Below are 19,313 nucleotides of genomic sequence, written 5' to 3' on the forward strand. Positions count from 1 at the left end.
AATCAGAATATCTGGGGGTGGAGCTCAGAAATCAATATTTTACAAAGTTCCCCCAGATTATTCAGATGCACTGAGTCCCTGCAGTATTCTGATGATAAAGATTGATGGCTCAGTTGGTTGGGCGTGTGCCTTCGGCTCAGGTCACGATCCCAGGGTCCTGCTCAGCAGGGAGCCTGCTTCTCCCTCTCCCTCTGCCCTTTCCCCTGCTTGTGCTCTCTCACATGCACTCTCTCTCTCAAATAAATAAATAAAATCTTAAAAAAAGATTGAATTCGATCACAATTCCTTCTGCTTCTCTGTACCTAGCTTTCTTCAATTGTTACTCAAATAGTTAAACTCTAGAATTGTGTTGTCCAGTGGCAATTAGACACATGTGGCTATTTAAAATGAAATTAATCAAAATTACATAAAATTTAAAATTCAGTTCCTCAGTTGTATTAGCTACATTTAAGGTGTTTATAGCTACATGTGGCTAGTAGCTACAGCATCATATAGTACAGGTACAGAACATTTCCATCATCACAGAAAGTTCTATTGGATACAGCTGCTCTAGAATAGCTTACACCAGAAAAGAAGGAAACAATCAAAGACTACTGGGGTTATACCAAAAAAACTCAGGAGTCAACATGAATAAGTCAATATCCCCTTGACCAAAGATAGGATAATGTGAGCACCACTTAGAATAATAACTGCAATGGGTTGAAGTATATGAAATATATTTAAATCCATGGCTCATACTTGTACGAAAATAAAATTTATTGGTGTCTTTTAGAGGATGCTAGGGAACCAAGTCACCACTTGAAAACTGGAAAATAAAGGGTTATCAAACATTTAATCAATACTTTCTGAAGGAAAGTTTGGATAAATGGAGATAGTACATTTCAGAAGGCCCATTAGCAGCTCCCACAGGACTGAGCACCTGTTGCCCTTCACCATGGTTAATTCAATAACGCATCTTTGTGCTAGTTTTTCTTCCCTCTTTTACTTCCCATGTCTTGCATTCTTGTTCTCTGAGATTCCCAAATAAATTATTGCATGCAAACTTCTATCTGTGGTTCTGCTCTGCAGGGATCCCAAGCTGGGACAGCATTCTAGTACAAATTCTTTTTTTTTTTTAAGATTTATTTATTTATGTGAAAGAGAGATAGTGCTAGAAAGTGGCAGGAGGAACAGAGGGAAAGAGAATCGTGAAGCAGACTCCCCACTGAGCATGGAGCCCCACTTGAGGCTCCATCCCAGGACCCTGAGATCATGACCTGAGCTGAAATCAAGAGTCGGCCGCTTAAACAACTGAGCCACCCAGGTGCCCCTCTAGTACAAATTCTTGAAAAACAATTTAACCATACTGGCATATAGATTTGGTTGTTTGGTTATGCTTCCACTCTTGGTCCAATCTCCTGTGAGGGGCTGTCGCTTCAAGAGATGTACATGGGATTTCTTAAAGTAGAAGAGGTGGAAGGGAGAGAGAGTTGTGGGGGGCAGAATGAAGTAACATTTCAGTCTAGAGCCTTGCTAGTGCTGTGATCTTCTGACTGGCAGCTTGGGAATCACCTGAGCTTGTTCGAAGTGGCAACTCTTGGAGCTCCAGCCAGACCTACTGAAAGCAAATCTGCATTTAACAAGATTCCCCAGGTGATTCGCATGTGCACCAAAGTTAAAGAATTCTCCTCTAGAGGGAGTAATAATTATCCAGTTCAGAGAGATTTTGACAAGAGTTAAGGTGTTGAATCCAAAGGTCAATGGGAAGCACATAGAGGAGCAGGGGAGCGCATGATATTGTGAGTGTGTGTGTGTGTGTGTGTTGTGGGGGGAGTTGCAAGAGGAAAAGTGGGATTGGATCTATGAGAAACACTTTAAATTCATACTAGGAAAAACATTCTATACCTACGTTATGCTATTTTGCACCATAAACCTCACAAAATGTTCAGGTGGGACGATAAAACCACCCCCCAAATCAACAGAAAACAATGTCTACGTGTGGTTGTAAACACAGAGCAGGTGCTCACTGAACAACTGTTAAATGCTGAATCGCAGGCTTGTGTTTGGGGCGGGGTTGTGTATCTGTGAGGGGGGCGAAACCAATCTTGGCAATCTGCCACTTCCTCCTAGGCGCCCCCCGCCCAGGCTTCGCCCTCCCTGCCTCTCCCCTGTCCCTAGACTCCTACACTCAGTTCACTGCCCCCTCTCCCATGGACAAACTCCCAGTGACGGGCATGGTGCGCTAGTAAATGTTTCACAACTGGCTCTCCAGAAATAAATATAAAGCTCTAGTTCGTAGGGTTTGCCAATTTCCCTAGCACAAACAGTGCCATCGTGGCCGGCTCTAAGCTGCCGTGATGTTAACTGAACACAGAGTCGGGAGATGCTACAACTGGCTCAGCAGAGCGCTGGAAATGATGGGGAGAAATGGCAAGAAGGAACTAAAGGGTAGAAAGGACACAGTCGAGTGGTCTCTCGCCTTCTCAGAAGTGGGAGAAGAAAACCTCAGTTGATGGCCCAGAGTGCTGCCTTTAAGTCCGGGGCTGCGATTCCGAAACGCAGCTGCCTACGTCAAGTCAAAAGGGCTTGCATTGTATCCTTGGTTCTCTGCTACGGGTTCGGCATCTCCCCCCATTGACGACTACTACCTCTTAGCGCCTTTATGGAGAACTTGCTTATGTTGAGCTTTAAAAGAGTCAGAAACTCAGCTGCAGAAGAGGTTTGAGGACAGCCAGAGTGACTTGTATCCTATGTTTGCTGAAGCTTCTCCCATAAACATTAACTGGGCTCTGGAATGCGCATACCTACCCTTCCTGGACGCACCACACCCCAATTTCCCCTGCCTGAGTGTAGTCCTAATGACTCCTACCCAGCTTCCTTAGGTGTTACACACCCCACTTTGCTGGCCAGAGTTCAAGGCCTCACCTGGTTTCTTTGGACATCATCCAAGAGCTGAATCCCTGTCTCTCCCGGGAGCTCTCCAGCTGGCAAAGAACTCCCTTCCCTCAGGGATGTTAGCAGATAACGCAAACCTGCCTTGCTGTAGGCACTGGCAGGTAGCTCTCACCTGTCCTTCTGCCCACGAGCACTGTTTTGGGGGCTTGATGTTGGTTCTCCAAAGGCCTGACCCAGGGGCTCCATCCCCTCTGGGCATCCCTCCAGCTGCACAGCCCTTGATCTGTTTTGTGGCTCCTCACCTTTACCGACAAAACACGCACCTGAATTTCCCATAACTGCTCTGGTTGCTCCCCTTTCACTTTTTCTTGGAAAGCATCCAGTGCTAGAAATCCAACTCACTAGAGACAGGCTGAGTTAATGCTTCTTAATCTGCATGAAATAGAACTTTTTGTAACCTTCTCTTTGGTGTTTAATCAATGGTGACTTTCAGAAAAGACACGTTTCTACTGGCAGATTAAAAGGGTTCATTTTTGCGGCGCTAATATCTGTTTGGAACGCAACACCTTGTTCCCCCCTCTCCCCACGTGAACGCACCTTCCGGTTTTAGATTTATGATTTGGCTTTTATTTCTTGGAGAATAGAGACAGAAGTAGTGGAAGTCCCCTTATCTCCGTCAGAGCTGGGGTCTCTGCTCAGGATTACATCCTCTCCGGCCCCTTCAAAGCAGCCACCATTTATGTTCATTCCTTCTAATCCTCGTTCTCTCCTCATGTTTTCTCATCTGAGCACATAAACACATCGCTACCCTTTCTTACAAAGTCAAGACCAGCTTACAAGGTCCGGGAAAGCTCACACTGACAGAGGGGCTCCAGGTGGCTCAGCTAACTCACCATGGCTTTTGTGTCTCCCAGGCTGGGGAAGGCGCTCAGTGTGTCCTTCCTACCAGCTGAGAACCCTGCTCTGCCCTTGGAGCGTCCCACTGAGAATGAGGCCAGAGGTCTCCAGACCAAAGAATGCTTTTCATCAAGCCCAAGTTAGGCGGGAAGGAATCCCAGCAGCTTCTGCTGTTGGCCTGTGATGCTGACCAAGCTGGAGCATCCTTGACCCCTCTCTTCTTTCTCCCAGATGTCCAATGAACTTGTGTTCAGCTTGCCCTCTGACCCTCCACAGCGTTGCCTTCTGCGAGGCCTCTGGTGAGTTTGAAAGGCTGCCAGTCTGGACCCAAAAATGGAAGTGCCTGAGGGAGAGAGTCTTCCAAAGTTCTTGGTTGTCAGAGAGATGAACATCATCAAATGACTGAAAAGATGAAAGGGACCGACACTGACGGCGATTGTCAGATTAGACTGTCCAAGGGACGAGGCTCAAGAGGAGGCAGGAACCACAGCAGTGAAAAGCCTGCACTGGAATTGCTAGCATTCTGAACAAGTTTTCAGGGAGCTTATCAGAGAAGGTCAACTTGAGTGGGCACTAATGAGTTGATGGCTCTGATCCAGGAACAAGTCAGACCATAGAAACCAAAGTCGTATGGAGGTGGGGTGCCCTGTAATTATAATGTTCCCTGGGGACAGGCATTGGGCCCCAGGACGAGACTGGTGAACCCCTGCCCAGTGAAATGATCAGGTATCAAGCTAAAATATGGACGGTGAATATGCTCAGAAGAAAGTGCATGGGCTCAAATATGTTAGCTCTCTCTGTCTTTTATTAAGGCCCTTTCTTGGAGAAAGAACTAAAGCTGAGGTGGGCAGATCTTAAAAATGCGTAAGGCTGATCTTATAATCAGCCTGCCTGAGCTTGTATATTGTAGGTATTCAGAAAATGGCTTGTTGTTTACAATGTAATAGGGCTCATCCCCTGTCTTGCGGTGCTACGGCCCTGGTCTTTAAAGAGTTAAGTGATAGTGCCAAATGATTGGAATGTCCCACGGTGGTATGTTGTGCCCAGTCCACAGATAGGCTACCCCTCTGCTGGGACAGGGCTTCTTCTGTTTATTCCAAAATAGGTAAATGCTGGGTGTTCTCTTGACCTTAGAAGGGGTAAGACAGCACAGGGAATTAATAAAAGTCTGAAATCTGAGGGTGTCAGATGTGGGCATTAGCATATATCTTGAAACCAGGAAACTAGCCTTTCCCTCTCATTTCCAAAAATATCTTTCCAAGATATTCTCTATTGTTTTGCCCAGGGCTGTTGGATCTTAATCAGTTTGCCTTATAAGGGATTTCAGGGTTTCAGGAGCTCTTCCAATAGGAAGTTTTCCCTGCTGTTCTGCCCTAGTTGCCTTCTGCTTAATTTTAGTTCGTTATGTCTGTACAGACAGGGAGGGCTTTATGGGGCAAAAGGCCCGATCATCGTGGGAAGAATGAATCATTCGGAGAACAGTGAGAAGGGCTGGAAGGCGAAGGTGGCTGAGGGGCAGGAAGATGGGGGTGGATGGATGACTGAGAACAGCATCAAAACAATCCGGCTTCTTTCTCCATTCCTCCCACTAGGGGGTGCCCGGTATCCCGGAATAATCTCTATTATTAAAACGTTGAAGTTTCAGGGGGCTCCATTTATTTTATAGCAGGGAGCTGGCTGACCCAGGTTTCGTGCATCTCTGCCCTGAGCTGAGAAGAGATGGGGTGGGAGGGATGGGGTGGAGGGAGGGCTCTTACGTCAACAGGTACACAAATGCCTGTTAAGCATCGGAGGATCCTCAGTCCATGGAAACCTCTGGCAATAGCATGCCTTCTCTAGGACCCACTGGTTTTCAAATCAGTAACGGGAGTAACTGTGGATCCAAAAATCCTCCTGGGCCCAGGAAAGGTGTGATATTTTACCCTGGGGTAAAGATGTTGTGGGGATAACAAACAAGCAAGGTTGAGGGATTGTTTAGAGGTCAGGGATGGAATAAAGATCAAAGATAAAGTAAGACTTTTGGGGTGCCTGGGTGGCTCAGTGGGTGAAGCGTCTGCCTTCAGCTCAGGTCATGATCCCAGGGTCCTGGGATGGAGCCCCGCATCGGGCTCCTTGCTCACTGGGGAGTCTGCTTCTCCCTCTCCCTCCACCCCTCCCCATAGTTTGTGCTCTCTCTCTCTCTGTCAAATAAATAAAATCTTAAAAAAAAAATAAAGTGAGATTCTTAAACAGAGTAGATAACAGAGGTGGATAAAGGTTAGGGAGAGTGAGGGCATTTTGAGGGTCTCAAAACATCCATGCCTTCAGCGTGGCCACAGCATGACTTCTAGCTATGGGTGCCTTTGTGGAAAGAACAGGGAACTTGGACCTGGACAGACATGAGTTCAAATTTCATCCCAAGCACTCAATGGCCTCGTGATCTTGGGAATTTAGGAGAGTTAGTCAATCCCTTTAATCTGTAATTCTCTCATTTCAAAACAGAACTAAGAATACTAGGGTTACTTGAGAATTTAAAAAGGAAATGGATATTCTTAGAAGGTGAAGGAGGGTCAGTCTGACAAGGCACTTTCAGACCAAGAACCAAAGCAAGCCACTGAATACCATTTACAGAGAGTTTCAGTCGGGGAGATGAGGCGGATGGGAGGAGGGACAGACCACCCAGGGCAGGACACACCCAGCTATTCCCCGCTCGGTCTGGACCTTACTCCCTAGCTTCTATGGAGCGAGGGGCATGGTGGTGAGGTCACAGGGTAGTTATCTAAAGTGGGACCTGCTGTGTGCTGCTCATCTCTGCTCGTTACTTGAAGTGGGGCCTTCTGTGCACAACTTTAGGAAAGATAAGGAGCTTTCCCACATTCCGGTAGGGGCATCCATTAGTTTCCACAGGGCCTCGAACATGTAGCCTGGAGGGAGGTCTTGTGTGGGCATGAACAAGAGAGAGGGCTAAAGATGGAGTCAGTGTTGTCAGCACTCCCACACAAAGCATGGAATGAATTTAACCTTCTCTCTCTCATTTTTCCCTATTTGGAAATGGCGGGGAGCAAAGAAAGAAGTATCTATTGCTGGGTTCTGGCACCCCAAGACCTCAGGTACCAGGACTGCAGCCCCAGGGCAAGAAGGTCTTCCTTGGCCTCTGGGGCTTTCTGCACTGCAGAGCTTCACTGACTATTTAGGACATGCTGGAGTAGTCTTGGCCGCCATGACCCTTTGCACCAGCCCTTAAGTACTTACTTCGCAGGATTGTGGGCCATCATTAAGAAACCAGTCCCCAACTCAATTTTTAGAGGTCACCAACTGGTCCAGAGGCCTTCGATCTTGGAGTGTTAAATTGTCTTGCCCACAGCCACACAGAGGGCCAAAGCCTGGCCTGCAATCCCCATGCAACGCTTTCCTGTATTACCAGTTAATCCATGCTAATGTGACAATGACCCACAATTCTTTTCAGCATAGTGTTCCAAAGTGTGGGCCACAGACCACCTGTACCAGCATCAGAAGGTGGGCTTGATAAAAACACAGATTCCTGGCCCCCTGCCAGACCTGTGCACTCAGATCCTCTAAAGTTGAAAGGCAGTGGCTTACAAAGTTCCCAGTCCCAGGTCACACTCTTACGCGGAAATACAATGCCTGAATCTGCCCAGGTGCTCTTTTGTGGGGGAAGGTTGGGGCCCTTAGGCGGAAGTCTTGTTGGTTCAAAAGTCATAGCCTACAGGTGTTTCTGACCCTGCTTATTTACAGAGCCAACTTCGTCCCTAGCTACTTCCTTCCTTCCCCTGGAACTTCCTAAATGTTGGAATCATTTCTGTGACGGTCACGGGAGACCGTTTCTGTGGACACCGGATGAGACAGCTTGCTTTGCCAAGGTCAGCTTGATTCTCTCCGGAGCCACAGTAATTACCGGGCCTCCTGTCAAGGCAGCGGGGGAGGGGAGGGAGTTTTGGGTTTTGTTTCTGGGCACTGGGGGCACCAGGATACCCGGATCACCAGCTGCCACTTCCTTGGCATTGACGGAGCACTTACTAACAGGATAGCTGTGTCTAGATGGACACGGCTGGGGTCAGAACTACCCATGTCTTGAAGGCTGTGAACTCGGACCTCTCCGTCTAGAGAGGGATGGGCTCTGGACACGTGAACAGGCTTCCGGAGCTTCCTCCCGACAAGGATTGCATGAGCTGGCTTTGCAGAAGGAACTTGTGACCGTGGATCACCCTCCAGAGAGACAGGCCTTTCCAGACTCAGAGGAACAGCAGTGGAAGTTCTCTGCTCGAAGTCTGTAGCCCTCAGAGTAAGAGGCTTCACCTCGGCCTCTGCGAGGGTCCCTGCACCGCAGAATGGCAGCGGGTCTTCAGGGCATCCTGGCGGCTGCAGAGAGAGTTTGCAAGAAGGATTCACATCAGCTTCAAAATGCCCCAAATGAGCACAAACATGCTGCCAGGAAGGCAGTTGTTGCTGTCTGAAATGCTGTTTGGCACAAGATGGAAAATGAATTTCTGTAACATAAGACTGCAGGTCATCCCTCGTGCAGCCAATGTCACGTTCGCACTCTCCAGCTGGCCCACTGGCTGCCTCCAGGAGGTCGGGGCGGGGCTGTGTGGAGGTGGTTTCGGCCTCCTCCCTTCAAGGGGGCCTGCGTGCCTGCCTGGGGTCCTGGGGGTAGAGAGGTCCCCTCCGGAAGGCATCATCTGACCCCTTCCCAATCCTTTCGGTTTTCGAGGAACAAGAGGATTCATCTGACTCAACTGGAGATGGCTCCCTTCCCTAATTTATTCTATTCCCGAAGCTTCACTACTCCCGGGCTCAGCGTGAGTAGGCAGGAGCCCGAGAAGACGCAGCCCCTTGCAGAGAAACAAGTTCACAGGCGAAAAGAAAAACCCTAACCTCTTTCTTGTCATTCAGCAGGTTTTGTTGAACCTGGAGAGGAAATACATTCCAAAGGCAGGAAATGACCCAGAGCCTGTAACAATATGTGAAAAGCCAAACTGGTGCTTCCGTCACTTTGTTTCAAACTATTCTCATATGTGTACCAGGAAGCCTAACCCATTACCAGATGGAGGTTTGTTTTCAGACGCCTCTTGGCATCTGCCACTCCCGGCTGGTGACATTTGCAAGTTTCAAGAAGGCAAACCTGTTCTGACATCTTCTAACTTCCGGAGAGAGGCGGCCCTCAGGAAAGCCTTCCGGTCTCTTGCCGGCGGCACCGACCATCTGATGTGCTCCATGCGGCTGGCCTCGAGCCGAGAACGCTAGCTCGCCGAGTCTGTTCTCGAAGATTTGCAGCATCTGAAATCAAACTGCCCCATGCTGCCGGAAAAGGTGGCTCCCTTGCCTGCTTCCTAATCCCTTCTCGCAGGCTTTCCCAGAGAAATCTGATGAGTCAGGAAGGAAGAAAACGTGGCCGAGGGAGATCTGGGCGTGGGCTGGTCTCATTGCTTCAGAAAACTCCCGCCTGTTCCACAATGCGGGTCACGGTTAGGTGTCCGGTTGTACTTTCTTCTCTGTTTGTTCCTCCATCAGCGCTCACTGGGAGAGACCCTTCATTTACCACTCGTGAAATTAGCTCTGCCAAAGCAGGAAGGCCCTCTGATGATAATGAGTCACGGTTACAAGGAAGTTGTGACTTCACTTTACCCCCATGAGCAGGGCAAGAAAATGCTCCCCACCTTTGCTCCCAGAAGGAACAATCATTCAGCGGCTTTGTTCTGGCCCGGGGGCCTGTACTTTCCCAAGGCTTTTAATTTTTCCTGAGCACCATTCATCAGCCTTCCCACTGAAGGCTGTGTGCCAGCTGGATTCTCAACACAGCGAGTGAGGTGGCTTCTGGGATACCTTGCTCCGAGCAGGTGTCCTGCTAATCCCCCTGAGGTCATCGGAAAGGAGCTAGAGTTGAATGAATAATGTGCCCAACTCTTTCAACCCTTTCAAAATGGGACACGGATTAAAGTATAAAGAATCCAATATATTTGTTGACACCTGGTTTATAAAAAAGCTCCAGCAAGAAGGAAGGGGACATTCAACATCAGGCTGGGGAAATGGGAGCATCAGTGGGGGACACTGCTCTCTCGTGTTCTGGCAGCAAATACCTGTCCTGGAGCGTGAAACCCCTCTGTGCCACTACCCAAAATTGTGTGGTTTTATTTTTATTTTTTTAAAGATTTTATTTATTTATTTGACAGAGAGAGACACAGTGAGAGAGGGAACACAAGCAGGGGGAGTGGGGGAGGGAGAAGCAGGCTTCCCGCTGAGCAGGGAGCCCCCAGTGCAGGGCTCGATCCCAGGACGCTGGGAAGGCAGTGCCCAACTGACTGAGCCATCCAGGTGCCCCATGAAAGAGATTTTAAAAAGTATGTTCTGATTAGCTTGGATTTGTCCCTAGTGAGGGAATATAGTCTCCATTACAGGACAGTAGCTTCATACCAGAGGCAGGTTGTATCAACTGTATGTAGCTGCTAGTAAACCATAGATAAAAGAACCTAGAAGATCTTCATAAAAAGAGAGAGAGAGGGAGAGACAATCTTCCCAGCAACAAGGGAAGATAAGAGATGTTTGGGTCCCTCTTCCCTTACTAGGAATGGGAAACAGAGGGAGTTCATCATTCTAACTCTTGACACCAGCCAAACAGGATAAATAGTTTATATTATGATGATGACAGTGACCCTAATGATGAAGAGATAGTGTTGACCCAGATTAAAAAAAAAAAGGTGCTTGATTTCAAGCTATGCTTAAGCCCCAAAACACTACTGTCAGGGCCACTTTTATGATCCAAGGGACTTTTCACTACAGCTAGAGGCATTTGGGGTGAATGAAATAAACATAATCGAATAGAAAAATCAGGATTAGATAAAGATGGGATTGGGAATGGTTAAAAAATGAGTGAGAAAGGTATCAAATATATACCTATTTCCATTCTGCTTTCAGTCTTGATCTAATTGTTAAAAATACAGTTAAAAACTATTCTTATATTAATACGTAGCAGGGCAAAAGATTTTGCTGGGCTCTCTGGGCACATATTTGGGGTGGCTAGTCATTGGGGCCTTTCAGTCATCTACAGCCTTCACCATAGACAAAAGACAGAGTGGGGAATGCCCGACTCCTTGAGGGCAGCTGCTGAAGGCCAGAGCCGTAACCTGGCGGTAAATGTTAGCGTGTGCTTAACCCCAGGTTTAGCAGAGGTGGTTGCTAGGCACTTAAAGGAGATGCTTATGTTTTGCAAGTGAGAGAACAGATTCAAAAGGGGAGAAAGAATAGAACCATGAGTTCCAAACTACGTGGAGGTGCCCGGGGCCCCACAGCAAACTCACAGGGGGCATGGCGGCAGACATTAAGTGTGGAGAGAAACATGGTGATGTTGACCCCTGTGGGACACCGTGGGAATGACGAGGTCAAGGTTGTTCACCGTTTCAACAGTAGACTGTGCCCCCTTTCCCTCCAAGACATCTTGTCTCTGAGAAGTTGGGTTTCCAGCCGTTGTTATGAAATGCAATTACCAAGTGAAAGTCAGTGTGGAAGAAGGGATGCAGGTGGTGGTGCCTGTCTAGTTTCCAAGGTTTTACAAGACTTTCAGGGCCCACTTGGCATATACTTCCTTTTGTAAGTACCTGTGGTTGAGAGTAGAATAAAAATATACATATATATATATTTTTTTGAATTTATGTGTCTTATTGTTTTTCAAACAGCTGAGTTGTTGGGACCTAACCACTGGGTAAGTAATGTTTCTGTTGTATTTCTTTTCAACTAGGAGCTCTGTAAAAAAATTCCTGAGCCGCTAAGATGCTATGAATTGAGAAAGCTGGGGAACCTGTGGATGAGAGCAGTACAAACTGTATCCAGGGGCAAGGTGCAATTTAATGATTTAGGTTCATTGGTGAAAATAAAAAAGTGGTTCTGTTCTCCTCCACATCTCAGCCGGGGCGCTACTCCCAGGATTTCCCCTGTTCCCGCATGAAATGGATTCTCAGTCTGAATATTTTTTATTAATGCAACTATTTGGTAGACTATTAAAGTTATTTTTTTTTAAGATTTTATTTATTTATCTGAGAGAGAGAGGGAGCGCGTGAGCAGAGGGGAGGGGCAGAGGCAGAGGGAGAAGCAGGCTCCCCGCAGAGCAAGGAGCCCGATGCGGGGCTCGATCCCAGGACCCTGGGATCATGACCTGAGCCGAAGGCAGACGCTTAACCGACTGAGCCACCCAGGTGTCCCTAAAATTATTTTATACCATGCTTCTCAAGCTATCGTCAGTGAAGGGCTTTTTTTTTTTTTTAATTTCCAATTTCCATTGGATTATGTGATGGTTAATTTTTTTTGTGTTAACTTGGCTGGGCCATGGTGCCCACGTATTTGGTCAAACATTATTCTGGATGTTGCTCCGAAGGTGTTTTTTGGGATGACATTACCATTAAAATCAGCAGACTTCGAGTAAAGCAGATTACCTCTATAACGTGGGTGGGTCTCAGCCAATCAATTGAAGGTCTTACCAGAACAAAGACAAAACTTCCTGAGCAAGAAGAAATTGTTGCTAGCAGACTGCCTTTGGACTAGAATTCTTCCCTGAAATAGATCTCTCTCTTTATATATAGACATACACACACACACGCACACACATGCACTCATACCCCTCTTGGTTCTATTTCTCTGGAGAATGCTAACTAATGTAGATTGATACTTTAAAAATGCAATAAAAATAAATTTCGAAGAAAATGATCATATGTTTAAATATTGTGAAAATGTTAAATTGCTATAAAAGTTTCTAAATACCTGCTTTCAGTTTCCATATTTAGTTTATCTGATTGATAATCAAGTGTTTGTAGAAGACACTTAGAGTAGAGCTGATGTCATAAAAATGTAAATATATACATACATTCATACATACTTACACACATGTATTTATTTATTTTTTATTTTGAACTAATTTTAAATTTGTTGGAAAGCTGCAAAACTAATGCAGAGATTTCCCATATATTCCCTCACCCAAGTTCCCCAATTTTAACATCTACATAAACATAGTACAGTCTTCAAAATGAAGATACTGACATTGGTACAAAACTATTAACTAAACTACAGAGCTGACTGAAATTTCACCACGTATATTTTATTTTATGTTTTTGTTTTTAAATATGAATGATAATGCATTTTACTGTGTATGAAGTATCCTACTTATTTTTATTTTATTTTATTATGTTATGTTAGTCATCATACAATACATCATTAGTTTTTGATGTAGTGTTCCATGATTCATTGTTTGCGTATAACACCCAGTGCTCCATGCAGAACGTGCCCTCCTTAATACCCATCAGCGGGCTAACCCATCCCCCTCCCCCCCCTCCCCACACCACGTATATTTTAAATGGTGAAGTCACAACTCTAGAATGTGTGACTTTAGTAGCTACTGGGCCAGAAAATATTTCCAGAATGGGTTGAGATCATTGCTTTCTCATGTTTGGAGATGAGCCAGCTGAGGACTAGAAGTCTGACAGTAATTGTGGATTGTTCTGTAGAAGAATATAGAGACCACAAACCTTAATTAAAAACATCTCGCACATACTGACTGAGTGAATACCACAGCTCCTAAGCGTGTCTATCATTACTGCCAGAAATAACAAATTCTTTTGTATCTAGAAAGATTAGTCACTTAATGACAGGATGTATAGAACAGAATGTAATGACAGAATGCATTGAGCTTGGATGAGAATCTGAAATGTCATGCATTTTTTGGCCAAGCCATCCCTCTTCATCTCTTCTGTGAAGACTTCTATGACCTTCCATGGTTAGAACCGTTGTAATGGCTTTGGGCAGCCCCTACCCTAATGACTACACAGATTTCTGTCACGGTACCCATGACACTTTATCGTTATAATTTGTATAGGTGCCTGCTGAACTGTGAGCATCTCATGAGCAGGGATGTATCTTATTCACCCTGGTGTCTCAAAACCCGGCCGGCATGCAGCCCTGCTCACCGGAGGAATGAATGAGTGAATGAATTGAACCCACAATAAATTTACATCGACGTTTTTCTTCCTATCTCATCTTGTATGGGAAAAGAGCCCATAACTTGAACTCACTCCAGTGAATAAGACAATGCCGCAGTATATTCAAAAGGAAAAGCTTTCAAGGGCCTTGTGTTTGAGAAACAGATAGGCATTGAATGCCAGGTGTGACTTAAAAGCTGAATAAAGAATATCACTTTTACAAACAGCACAAGTGTGTGGGTGCTGATTCACTCTAGTCAGTGGATACATTGTACTCCTCAGGTGATTTTATCCACTTTAGTGAAATCTAAAGCTTTCCACCTAGGCTGATGAGTTATTATTAGTTACCATTATTATTCAGCATTTCCACAGTATGTGTTTTCAAAGTGTTACGTTCCTCATTCTTAACGAGCGACACAGAATATAGGTAATGAAAGGACGTTTAGTCTAGTCTCACGTGGAGCTGATAGTCAATAAATTTTTGTTGACTGATTCATCACTGAACTCAGCTGGGGACCAGCCGGTGCTAACTTGTGGGAAGAAAGCCTCCCTGACTTTCTGTGGAGGAGCGTGAGGAGGGCAGGGCAGGGCAGGGCAGGGGCACAAAGGTCGGAGAGGAAAGAGAGTAGCAATTCTTCTCAGGCCTTCTGAATCTCTGACCCACTTCAGCAATCCTCAGGGCACCCCGGGGATTATGGACACATCGTGTTTACTTGCCCTGTGAAGGAGTAGGTCCTTTGGGTTTGGAGCTGCCGATCTCTTAGGAGCAAATTGTTTAGGGACTGCTTTTGAGTCGGTGATCAATTTTCGGCATTCTACTTATGTTTTTTTTTTTTTTTTAAGATTTTATTTATTTATTTATTGGAGAGCGAGCGAGAAAGAAACAGCATGAGAGAGGAGAGGGTCAGAGGGAGAAGCAGGCTCCCCGCTGAGCCGGGAGCCCGATGTGGGACTCGATCCCAGGACCCTGGGATCATGACCTGAGCCGAAGGCAGTCGCTTAACCAACTGAGCCACCCAGGCGCCCTCTACTTATGTTTTTGCTATCACCTGATTATGAAGCTGGGAAAAAAAGATACCAAGAAAAATTGACAGAAAGCCAGAACATCAAAGCTGAATAATGAGATATTCTCATAGGAAGTATTGCATTATGGTAGGGGGACAAGTGACAAGGGAACTTAATCCTAAGGGTCCCTAGTGGCAAAGACATACTGAATATACAGCTGAGAAATGGAGAGGGGAGGAGATTTACCTCCTATTTCTTCGAAACTTCACCTCCTCCTAGAAGCCCTGCTCAGGGGTCTGCTCTGGTTCTGTCAGCTGAGAGATGAGAAGGGTTTTGGCAGTGGGGGTTGGGGTTGAGGTTGTTGACTTAAAAAAGAATAATGTATTAGGCCCCTGATAGGTAGGCAGAAAATCCTCCCTGCTTTTTTTTTTTTCCTCAGCCCATGACATTTGTGTACTTCTGTTTTATTGGGCGATGACCACAGATATTTGTCTGGAACACAACTTGGAAAAAAGGATAGTTGAGAAGATAAAAATAGAAACCTTTCCCAGCAGTTGGGTTGGCTGGGAGAGGTATGGAAATGCTCAGGGAAATGCGATGCCATAAACCCAGACACCTATCTCATCCAGGGCCTGGCAGGCCCAGTTAGTCTGGGGTCATACATGAAGGCCACCAGGGAGGTCAGACAACCAGCCTGGAGCTCTCAGCAAAGCAGCAAAGCAGATTTCTCTCATCTCAGGTAGAAGCTCAGATCCACACATCATAGAGCGTTACGGGGTCTGCGAAGGCAAAGGACACAGGGCCTGGCACCCAGCAGATCCTCAAGACTAAGTGGATTTCCTTCCCTGCCGTGACTTTGTGAGACCTGGGGGTGGGACACGGTCTCAGATGATCGTTTCATGCCATGAAGGTATTCTGCACTTTAGAAACACTGGAAAGTCGAACCCAGGCAGACTCCAATTTCTTCTGTTCTGGTTGAGATGAGCCATAGCTAGGGATGAGGCTCAGTTTCCTTATTTGTAAAACATTGTGGAGACACCTGGGTGGCTCAGTTGGTTAAGCATCTGCCTTCAGCTCAGGTCATGATCCCAGGGTCCTGGGATCGAGTCCCACATCCGGCTCCTTGCTCAGGGGGGAGACTGCTTCTCCCTCTGCCTGCCTCTTTCCCTGCTTGTGCACGCGCTCTCTCTCTCTGACAAATAAATAAATAAAATCTTTTAAAAAAACAAAAAACATTGTGGTTCTGGGAAATAATTTTGGGACTTGAGTGAGGACACATACCTGGTATCATTTCCTCAGAAAATGATTGGTCTGGATTTCAACTCAGAAGAGATTCCTGAGAACACTCACCCCTAGGGGCTGCTACTGTTTCAATTTTGGGCTAGGACCCAGTGTCTGAGATAGAGGAGATAGGGTTTCTTTGGTAGTCTCTCACCAACTTCTCATAAATATTTTGATTGGAATCCTAAACCAGGGAGCAACATGGGGCTTTGACGCCAAGGGCTTCACTCTCTGCTAGCAAGGTCATACCACTGACAGAGTTCCTGCCATTTGTGACCACCTTGCCACCAGGCATTTGTACCTGCCTATCTCCCTGGCCCAAAGGCAAGTCCCCTGGCCATCTATCCTTTTCAATCCCTTATCCCTCTCCTGTGCTGCATGCCCTCTCATTACATTTTCATTTTCAATCTCTTCTTGTCAACTGGATTCTTCTTGTCAGCTTGAAAGCATACTTAAGTCTCCCTTTGGGAGTAGGGTAGGTTGAGCGGAGACAACCCTATGCCAACCTTATGTTCTCCTCAGACTATCACATTTTCTTTTCCCCTTTCCAGAGACTTAAAGAAAGAATATCTATACTTGCTGGCTCTGTTTGCTTACTTCTCATTCAATCCTCGGGTAACTATTTGGCTCTTGCCCCATCAACCCAACCAAAGAGCTTGTTGGTGCTGGCTTGTGCTAAGGTCATTCATTATCCTTCACCTCTCAGAAGTAGTCTACACTGTTGACCAACCCCCTGCCCTTGAAACAGTCTTTTCTTGGCTTCACTAACACAAGATTCTTCCCGTTTCCTCTATCTTCTCTGACAGCTCATTTACTATCTCTTTTGCAGCCTTATCTATTCTTCCCAGGTCAATAAATATTAAAATACCCAAGATTCAATCCTAGGCATGTTTCTTTTCTCATTCTGTATTTTATTCATGCCAGAATGTTTCCCCAGCCTAGACCTCGCCTCTGAGTTCTGTACTCACATGTCCAACTTCCTACTTAACATCTCTACTTGGAAATCTCCCAGGCATCCAAAATGTAACTCATCCAAAACCAAATGCTTGATCTTTCCTTCCAATCCTGTCAGTATCTCCTGTTTCACTGAAGGGTGAAGCAGGCCAGAACTTGGAGTCACCATGACTCTTGCCTCTACCTTACCCTTCACATTTAACTTTGCCTCCTAAGCCTCTCTTGAACCCATACTCTTCTCCCTACTTCCATTCCCATTATTCAAGTCTAAGCTACCATCATCTCTTATCTGGATTACTGTGAACACCTCCTTATTGGCCTATCTGCAGCCAGTTTGATCTCCACCTCCTACAGTGTATCCAGAGGGATTTCTCCATCTGAACTTCACGTCCTGCTGTCACCCCACCCAAAAATGTTTACTTGAATAACTTCCCATTATTTGGGGATACAGTATTCCTTAACATGACCACAGGGTCTGTACCCATCCAGCTTTATCTCAAACCATGCTGTGCCATGCTTTTTGCACTCCAGCCAGTCTGGCCTTCTCTCAGTTCCTTTCACTTGGTATGCTGCCTCTCACCAATTACTCTTTGCCCAGAGTGCTCTTTGCCTTCTTCACCCAGTAACTTCCATCCATCCTTCAAATCTCAGCTCAGTCATGGCTTCCTCAGGGCTATCTTCCCAGACTTCTATGACCAGGGCAAATTTCTACCATGTGGCCCTGGGTATTCCTCCTTCATACACAGCTGTAATTTTTTATTTTATCTTTTTAGATTATTTATTTATTTATTTGACAGAGAGAGACACAGCAAGAGAGGGAACACAAGCAGGGGGAGTGGGAGAGGGAGAAGCAGGCTTCCCGCTGAGCCGGGAGCCCGATACGGGGCTCGATCCCAGGACCCCGGGATCATGACCTGAGCTGAAGGCAGACGCTTAACGACTGAGCCACCCAGGCGCCCACAGCTGTAATTTTTTATTTATTGATGTGACTATTTGGTTAAAAGATATTCCTTGCTGACAGGAGACTCCATTAAGGTAAGGACTGTGCCTGGTTTTCTGTGCATAGAGCCAGCAGAGTGCCTAGTAATACATAGTAGGTGCTTGGCAAATGCATTTGTTGAATGAATGAATGAATGAATGAACGAATGAATGAATAAATGAATACAGACATTCATTTTCTCTAATTTTTTTGGCTCTCTCTTCTTCTGGCTGTTTCACCCATGCCCTATCCTTTGTCTCGTCATTGGGGCTTGAATTCATGGATTTGGTCTATGCATCCAGTGCTGCTGGGCTTGCTTCCTATTGTGGGTAACGAAACCTAGGAGATTCTGTATAGCCTTTGAGCACTTCCTCCTTTGTAGTATCTTCAGCTCTCCTGAAATGATTTTGTTATTATTAGGATTCTCTTCACTTCAGGCTTAGATAATGAGAGTACCACCTGAGGAAATGTGTTCTTCCACCTAGAACAATCAGATCATGAAATTGGAGGGAACACTTCCTGATCACATAGTGTAGTTTCTTCAGCAAAGCAGAAATCCTTTCCATATGACTCATGACAGATAATAATAGCTAATGTTTATTGGGCATAGGTCAGTTGCTGCCTTAAGAACATTTATGTGGATGAATGCATTTAGTCCCTAACAACTGTATGGAAAGTACAATTTAAGTACAGTCACCATCACGCATCTTATATAGATGGAGAGAGAGTGGAATGCCTAGCTCAAGTCATATGAGCGGTAAATGGCACAGTCAAGATTCAGACCCATGCAGTTTGGCAGAGCCTGAGCTTTTAACCATTGTGCTATGCTATGCTGCTTCTGGAGTCAGCCAACATTTATATGGACATTTTCAGGGATAAGCACTCACGCCACTGTAAACTGGATACTTGGCCTAAAGTTGTCTTCTGTAACTGCAAGTCATTTTTCCTAGTTGCAGCCTCTAAAACTATACAGAATGGTCTGCTCCAACTTCCATAGACAGCCATTTAAATATTTTCAAATACGAAGAGTAGTTTTTTCTGTTCATAAAAATAACATATGCTCATTGTAGAAAATTTGGAAAATTCAAATAGTATGAAGAAAGTAAGAGAATCCTTGATAATCAAGGAGAAAATAAATGTTATCTGCCAAGAATCTATTAGCTTTTTGTTGTTATTCTTAATACCCATGATTCATTAAGGGCCCATATAAAACCTGTGGCCAATCGAAACCTGGTTCTCCATCACATGTCCTTTCATTAAGCCAGATTTTGTCTTTGTCTTATATGGAATCCTAGATGTAGAATTTTACATTTACCCCTTATAAACTATATTTTGTTGGTTTTGATTTTTTTCTTCTGCCTTAC

This window comes from Neomonachus schauinslandi, chromosome 10, assembly GCF_002201575.2.
Source record: "Neomonachus schauinslandi chromosome 10, ASM220157v2, whole genome shotgun sequence".
Lineage (NCBI taxonomy): Eukaryota > Metazoa > Chordata > Mammalia > Carnivora > Phocidae > Neomonachus > Neomonachus schauinslandi.